An 8,668-nucleotide genomic window follows, 5' to 3' on the forward strand; every position below is an offset into this window, starting at 1 on the left:
GTTTATCACTGTTTTGTGATGAATATATATGTAACTAGCAATGTTACGACTTCCCACTGGCGCAAATCCCGGAAGAATGAGGGACGTGTCCCCTCCAATCTTGGAACTGGAGGACTGTCCCCCAACAATCCCATTTCAAATGCGTTTTTTTCTTTTTTCTTTTTTTTCTTTTTTGCAGAGAAATGTGATGGTTTGTGTCCGATTGCCACAAAGGAAAGTGAGATGAAAGTGATGTCCCTCCAGAATAAGCCTCAAATCTGCCATCCTCCAAATTTTGAAGACAACTCTGCTCCTCTGATCCACCACAGCATTGCTTTTCAACTTCATAAATATTTCGAACATCGCTCTTAAGAAAAAAGATTATGGAAACGGTCTTACCCGTCCCCATCAATGTTGAAGACAAATTTGCGCTCGGTGTTTTACTACACAAAGTCTTTCTGAACTTTTTCCAGAATACTTTCTACTTTTTGTGAATTTTCGTCTACCCCATTTTAAGCACTGAAATATTCAGAACAAAAGCTACTGAAGTATGGTAAAGACGGGGCAAACGGACATGCTAAGTAGTTTTCTGTTGCTTGTATGAATACGAATGACCGAAGAGAACTCAAGATATTTCTTACAAACCAGGATGCTTTGTACAAAGTAAAAGTATAACAAAGAAATCAGTTTGTCAATTAGTCAAGGATATATTGAACAATTAGTATATAAGGGTGCAAGATGTTCATATGCCGCATGGGGTGGGGCAGAAGGACAAAAATAGTGGGGCAAACGGACAGTTATAGTTACAGTTTATAAACCATTAACACTGTTTTAATGAATGCGTACAAAGTATGCATCACGACCATTTGGATCGCATTCTACATGGAACCTGAAAAACAACCTGTACACATTACTCAGTCTTCTCTCTCGACATATCGTTTCCGCGAGTTAAACTTCTAGCTGTAGCATAGGACAATGATTGTGCTACACGCACACTAAGTGGTTTGTGACGTTGTACGAAACCATGCTCCCAATCTTTAGCAGACATTCTTGCATCATTATTGAATATGTGTTTGTACTTGTTCTCAACAGCAAAGTTGTGCGACAACTTTCGTAATTCGCGTAGGGTTAACCCAAATCCCATTTCGTCCAAGGCAAGTAGATGCTTTTCCAATTCATTTTCTGCTGTGCTGAGAATGTTGTATGATTTCGAAACTTTCGGATTACGTGCGATAACATAACGCGTCGTTGTAGTGTATTACGAGGGACATTGAAAGTTGTCGCTGCAGTTGACAGAGGCATCTTGTCTTCACGTACGGCTCTCACAGCAGCGGCTATAAACTTTTTCCTATTTGCATCTGTTTGTTGTGTGAGATCGATAACGTACCATCTTTGGAAAAAATGGTAGTGCTAATAAGAAACCCGCCTCTTAAGTAATATCACACACAGAAATATTGTTTTCCTACTTCATATTAACCATTTAGGTCACTGTCCGTTTGTCCCGCTAATTGCGTGTCCGTCTGCTCCGCACACACACATTGGTTTCAAATATTTCTGGCCCTACTCAATAGATGGCACGCAACTTTCATTTACTCTAGTGGTGCGTGTGACTATCTATCTATTACCTGCTGCTCCTCCCGTAATGTTTAGCAACTTTCCTTCGTTGTCAAATATTTAACTTCTGAAGTCGAGTTTTTACAAATCACGTTTTGGGACACTTGCCTCTGTGTAATTGTTGCCAATTTCTTTGCAATAGTGCTGTACACGCACGATATTTAGTGAATTCTACTCCTGCGATGTGAAGCACGAACTATAACCAAACACCACACACAACTAGACTCACTGTTGGCAGGTTAGCATATTTCCTATTACTATATTTCTTAACTCCTGTCGGTCTGCCCCCACCGTCCATCTACGACGTTCTTACCATATATTTTGGCTGTTTTTTTTTTTTTTTTGATAACGTATCTTTAATAACAGAGTTTTATGGGAAGTTCACACATCTTCACGGCACTATAACTTATTTCTGATTAGAAGAATTTCAAGACGTTTTGGACATCTAGCAATTTCAACTGTAAGCTATCGAACTTTGTAAGGCTTAAGCTACTGTATATTCTGAGATTTGATTGATTCATTAACGCCTGAGTCTGAGTCCATACGTAAACTCGCCAAGTGTACGTCTGATGAGGATCTTGGCTAGAAGATCGCAACGTCACGTGTAAATGTGTTTTTATATTAAATAGGTGCAGTCTTGTTTAGAAGTGTTTATTTTTATGACTCCAAAAGTATATTTATTTCTATTGGAATAGCTCTGTTTCGTTTCGAACTTACTAATTACTAATTTCGTTGCAACATGATTGAGTGACTGTCCATACTCTAAGACTTCTTAGACAAAAGATTCCGGACACTTCGTTTCCTTACAATATGATATATATAGGAATATAACATACCTCGCTCACTGGACCTTTTTGCCATGCGATTATTTTTATGAGATTACCTTAAAGGGAAAGTTTTGTTCAACAAACCTCGCATTACAAAAGAGATGAAGACGTAATTCGTAAGTAAATCGCGGTAATTTTACAAGGTAGGTCCAACATTCTATCCGCAATTTCAGTAACAGGTTGCGAGAATGTGTTCAAGAGAATATTTCTCATTTGAATGACGATATTTATTTTATAGCATTGAGTTTCTTCATCTACTTTTTATAATTAATAAATTTTACTTTATGTTACTATAAGTAATTTAATTTTGTTTTTCTTGAAATTATGTCTTTCCATTAAGTTTAAAAAAAAACATTTCACTTTTGGACCTAGTATTGCTGTTTAATCAATACCCACATTAAACCTAAACACTTTATAAAGTTTATTCAATATGTTCGCAATATGTGTAGGGTCTAATTTCAATTGAGTTAAAATATTTAGTTCAACGTGCCGCGTTCATTTCACATTAGGCTAAAAAGGATAGGTAATGAATGGAATGGTAAAACTAGTATTATGCAGAAAGTGGTAGAAATGAATAGACAAAAAACATCGTTAAGATTTTACCGCATAGAGCTAGGAACAAAACTATGAGCATTTCTATTATAAATCAGGGGAACTTTTTCTATAACTGAGCATCCATGACGCAAGATAGTAGTGACTGACCAAAAATAAACTTGGTGCTCATAAAAGCCAATAGTGGCAGACAAACAAGAAAACTGGCTTCTACAAATCCAGCGGTGTCAGTTAAATAAAAGTGCTTACAATCATGAAAGCCAGTGGTGAAAAAGAAACAAGAAAGATGGAGTTGGTAAAAGTAAGTTATGGCAAACAAACAAGAAAACTGGCAATTGAAGATAAACAGTAAAGATGGCGTTAATAAAAGAGGTACTGACAGACAAATAAAAATTGTCCTTGATGAAAGTCAGTTATAATATACAAACAGTAAAGATAACGTTGACAAAATGGAAGAAATGTCAGAGAAATAGATAAGACAGCATTTATAAAATCCAGTGGTGACAGATAAACAATAAAGATGGCGTTGATAAAATTCAGTAGTGACATAAAAAACAGTAAAGATGTTATTGGTGACAGACAAATAAAAAGCCGCGTTCACTAAAGCCAGTGGTGCCAGCCAAACAAACAATGGCGTTGATAAAAGCCAGTAGTGACTGACAAACAAGGAAGATGGCGTTGGTAAATTGTAGCAGTTACAGACAAAGAAGAATATCGATGACGTAGTCAATAGTTTTGCATACGGTATATGCTTCTCGTAGAATTATACTTATTATACACTACCGACACTTGATTTACTTTATTTTCCTACTTTGTCCTCTGTCCTAATTTTATATACTTGTTTCTTTGCACTGCCATTAGGCAGATTGCAGAATCGTGAGTCAACCTTATACATCGACCATTTAAAATTACTACAATAAACTACATCGAATTAAAAAATACTGTAAGCGAAAAACATAGAATATAGCATTGAACTTTTTCCCTATTACTTTTTGTAAATTTAATATGAATTAAGTCACATATTGAGCCATTACTAAAATATTCAATTCAAGAAACAAACAAACAAATAATTTTTTAGAAATAATTTTGAAAAACTTAGGCGGAGGAAAACTTTCCATTGTGTAATCAACACTTTCGAAGTTTACCAAGAGAAATGGATTGCGTTACGTTGTAGGTTTAGAAACGAAATAGTTACTTGATGAAATTGAACAAAGAGTTCATAGATGTTTTCAAAATTCGAGGAGAAAATTGTCCGGCAATAGCACGTTACCCATTGTAGGAATTTTCTTAGAAAAACAGAGCTTACTTTATATTACAGTCAGTGGCGTATTTACGGTTTTGTTTCGGGAGGGGCTTTGCTAACTTTCGGGGGGGCTTTGCCTGGAAATGTGAAAATTCTGCAAGATATTTCATTTACTTTACTATACTAAGTAAGATTTCGGGGGGAGGGGGCTTAAGCCCGAAAGCCATCCCTCTAAATACGCCACTATGAAAGTTCCAATACCCGGAAGGAATTACATAAGTAAGATGCCGAAAACCACAGGTATTTCATTGCATTGTATGATAAGAATTATTGAATTTTCCGCTGGACAGTTCACACGTAAATCTATCAACGACCTCAGTTCAGTGCTTGGATTAGTACTGGGAAAGTATACTTTAGGGTAATGGACTGTGAACGAACGAATAATATACGTGTAGGTAAGAACATTTTGCCTTGACAAGGTAAAACGTTGGAACATAAATGGACGACTATGTTTCAATGGGGCCATATGGTCGGCCTACGAAAAGACACTTTCCTGTAGCATTAAATTGATGTCTGCACTGAGGATGTCACAACGTCAGTTATTCGTGTCTGAAAGCAATGACTGAAGGAGGTCATACAGAGTTCATTAGTCAATGAACAGCGTAATAAGACAAAGAAATTATAGAAATTTTATCAAAGTGATAGACGCCTTGTCTGTGGACCATACAACGTCATCGAGAGTGTTAGCTTGACGCTCAATACAGTAACAAATGTGAATGTGGTAAATTATATAAACTAATATTAACTGCACAAGCCTTTGCACTGCGCTCGTGTCACAGTGTGGGCTGAAGTTCCTTCCTTTGAAATTACCAGATCACATTTTCTTCGAGAGCCGTGAGAGTCTGCATGTAAGTGAAACCAGTTAACATCAGCTGCTGTACTGTTGCATTATTTCCTCATTTTTGAAAGATGCTGAAGATCAAATTGGACCATTTAAGTCCAAACAAGACAAAACGACAATGTATATTTTTCAAAAATATCTATATTTGTCTATATTATATACACGGATATTATGTCTATATTTGTCTATATTATATGCTTTTCACGGATATTAACTCGTCATAATGGAGACATAACTTTGTCCTACTACTCCCCCGCTGCAACTTTTGTTTGAGAGTATCTGAAACAAGAAGTCTTGCGAACACTTTGATCCACCGTACTGAAATCGAAAGGCAATTCGAAGTTACCATCATTTGATAATGGTTATTTAAAATGAGTTGATTTTAACTCACGCTAGTTTAAATCTGGTGCTTAGTGAATTATATGTAACTCACGCCTATCTTTACCTTGGGAGCCACACGGTGGATAGTCGACTCAGGGCACCATGCTGTAACGGCGAGTGAATTTTGGGAAAATCCTATAGTCGGTTTGTAAAGTTCTTAATTATTTAATTGTTGTTTCCTTTTGCAGTATATTCTTAAGCATTTTTCGTACTCAGACACTGTGGAAAATATTTTGATTCTAGCGTTTCGGTTGAATGCTTTAAACATTAAACAATCAATAGTATTATTGATTAGAGAGGCATGTTCAAGGCTTTTTGGGGGATATTAAATTAGCTTGAGCAAGGAAGGATGCAAAAAAAAAAAAAAAAAAAAATCACACTAAAATATGTATATAAATCTTTGAAACGATATACAATTTGAGACCTTGAGGCCACTTGGATAGGCTGGTGGATAGCAACTTAATCTATATTTCCTGGCATGGACGCTATATGGGAACCGAATACTACTGTTTCAACCACTATTTGGGCTTGTATACGAGGCATGCTTGTCCACCGAGAATAATATCCTTGACTATGTGCGTCGCATGACACATCACAATTATATTCTCCAAAAGAACAGCGACAGTTGTGTTCCCCTTGTAACATATGCCAACGCACACATACATTCTGAAATCATATAAGAGACAGACGTTTAACGATAAACCACGAATTCAAACCAAAGAACCCTGATTGCCTTCGAGCTTCGAAGAAAACCCAGACACTCGAGTATCAAACAGTAAATATAATATAATTAACACTTAATGTATGCACATAAATTATTTAATATTAATCAGGTGTTCGATTATCACATGGTTTTATTAATACGTTGTGGCATTCTGTACATACCTTATAGTAAATGAAAATCGTGGGAGTGAAATGTTATTTCCTGAAAGAAGGAACTACAAAGAGATAGACAGTTGTTTACCTTGAACTTAAAGTATGAGGGCCAAACTGAAAATCAAACAAATACTTTGTAGTCTTTAACGTGCATCCTAGCAGTTAGTTGTTTTTTATATTCAGTGAGTGTAGTTTGTAAATAATCAGAAAAGAAATTTCTGCCATGATAAGGTAATTTTTAACTTTAATTCGTATAGAATCAATTTGCTGCTTGTAATAGCTTTCTGATCTATGGTCATGTATGTTAGTCTAAAGAAGTCGATGAGAAATGAATGCTGCTAATGAAATTAGCTGTGAAAGAACAATCAGATAATACTTAAAAACAATTCCATTAGCTGCATTCGAACCTGCGATACACAAATTTTCCCTAAGAACTTAACTAATCATTGTTATTCTTAACATTTTTTTTAATGTTTAATGCACCGAGAGTAAGGAAGACTATCAGTGGCGTATTTATGATTTTGTTTCGGGGAGCGGGAGTCTTTGCTAACTTTGTTCTTGGAAATGTGAAAATTTTCCAAGATACTTCATTTACTTTAAAATAGTAAATAATATTTCAGGGTGCTTAAGCCCAGAAGCCGCCCTTGAATACGGCACCGAATACGATGATAATGAGATGCAAAATAATGGTGAAATGACGAAAATGGGAGTACTCCAAGCAAACCCACTTACACGGTATTTGTCCAGCGCAAAGTCCCCTTGGTGGAGCTAGCATAGAATCACTGACCTCACACGCCTGAGGTAAGCGGTCTGACAGTGAACAACTGCAGCCCCTTAAGAACTCGAGTCAGCTGTTACAAGTAGTACATGTGTCACTGTTAAAAGTATGTGTTACGGTTAGGAGAATGTATGTCACTCTTAGATTATATGTGTCACTATTAGGAGCATGGATGTCGCTGTTATGACTATATCTGTCACTATCAGGATAATGTTTGTTACTATTAAGGGTATGAATGTCACTGTTACGAGCATATGTGTCTTTCTTTGGAGACGTGTGTCACCGTTAGAAGTGTGGATGTCACTCTTAGCACTATATCTGTCATTATCAGAATAATGTTCGTCACTGTTAGGAATATGTGTGTCCCTATTAAGAGTATGTGTATCACTGTTAGCAGCATATGTGTCACTTTCAGGAGTATGTGTGTCACTCTTAAGATATGTGTGTCACTGTTATTAGTGTAGATGTCACTGTTACAAACTATATATGTCACTATCAGGGTAATGTTCGTTACTGTTAGGAGTATTGGTGTGACTGTTAGGAGTATGAATGTCACTGTTAGAATTATATCTGACACTATGAGTATAACGTTCGTCACTGTTAAGAGCATGTCTGTCACTGTTAGGACTATATCTATCACTATTTGGATAATGTTTGTCACTGTTAGGAGTATGTTAGTCACTGTTAACGGAGTGAATCTCACTGTTTGGACTATATCTGTCATTATCATTATAATGTTCGTTACTGTTAGGAGTATATGTGTCACTCTCAGGATATGTCTGTCACTGTAAGGAGTGTGGATGTCACTGTTAGAACTATATCTGTCACTATCAGGATAATGTTCGTCACTATTAGGATTATATCTGTCACTAATAACATAATGTTCATACTGTTAGGAGTATGTGTGTCATTGTTAGGACTATATTTGTCACTATTGTAGAAGGCCGATGTCCTTCTCCATCATCTGCATATCGAAATGCAGATGAGGGGCACATTAGCATATTGATATGTAAATATGATAATTTTGTGGTTTAATTATTTGCTTAACATTAGCATATTCAGTGCATACTTATTGGATATTATTAGTAATGAAGTGTGAAACACTTAGCTTAGTACGAAAATATTAATACAATATTGTATTATATTGTATTTATTTCAGTGTGTTTATTCCATTTATTGGCATTATATAGAGTATTAATGGGTTGCATATAATTACTTCATTGTTGCATAATGCATAACTTACAGGGGATAATGGAAGATAATGAATAAAAAAAGCAGAGATGAAGAATTATATTAAATAAGGAAATGAGCAGATTCTATAAGAATCATACTTGATTTTTCTGAACGCTTGGAAGAGAGCTAGTGCTGAGAAAATTTTTTTTTTCTTTCCCGACTGACTGTCGCCTATACTACAGGATGGGAGGTCTATCTCAACTCACCACGGAAAGAAATACCCAGAATAGAAACTAAATAAGTATTGTATACCCAGGAAGTAGCCTATAGACTTCCTTTGGTGA

This window comes from Thermobia domestica, chromosome 1 (assembly GCF_964235325.1).
Source record: "Thermobia domestica chromosome 1, izTheDome1.hap1.1, whole genome shotgun sequence".
In the NCBI taxonomy this organism is placed as follows: domain Eukaryota; kingdom Metazoa; phylum Arthropoda; class Insecta; order Zygentoma; family Lepismatidae; genus Thermobia; species Thermobia domestica.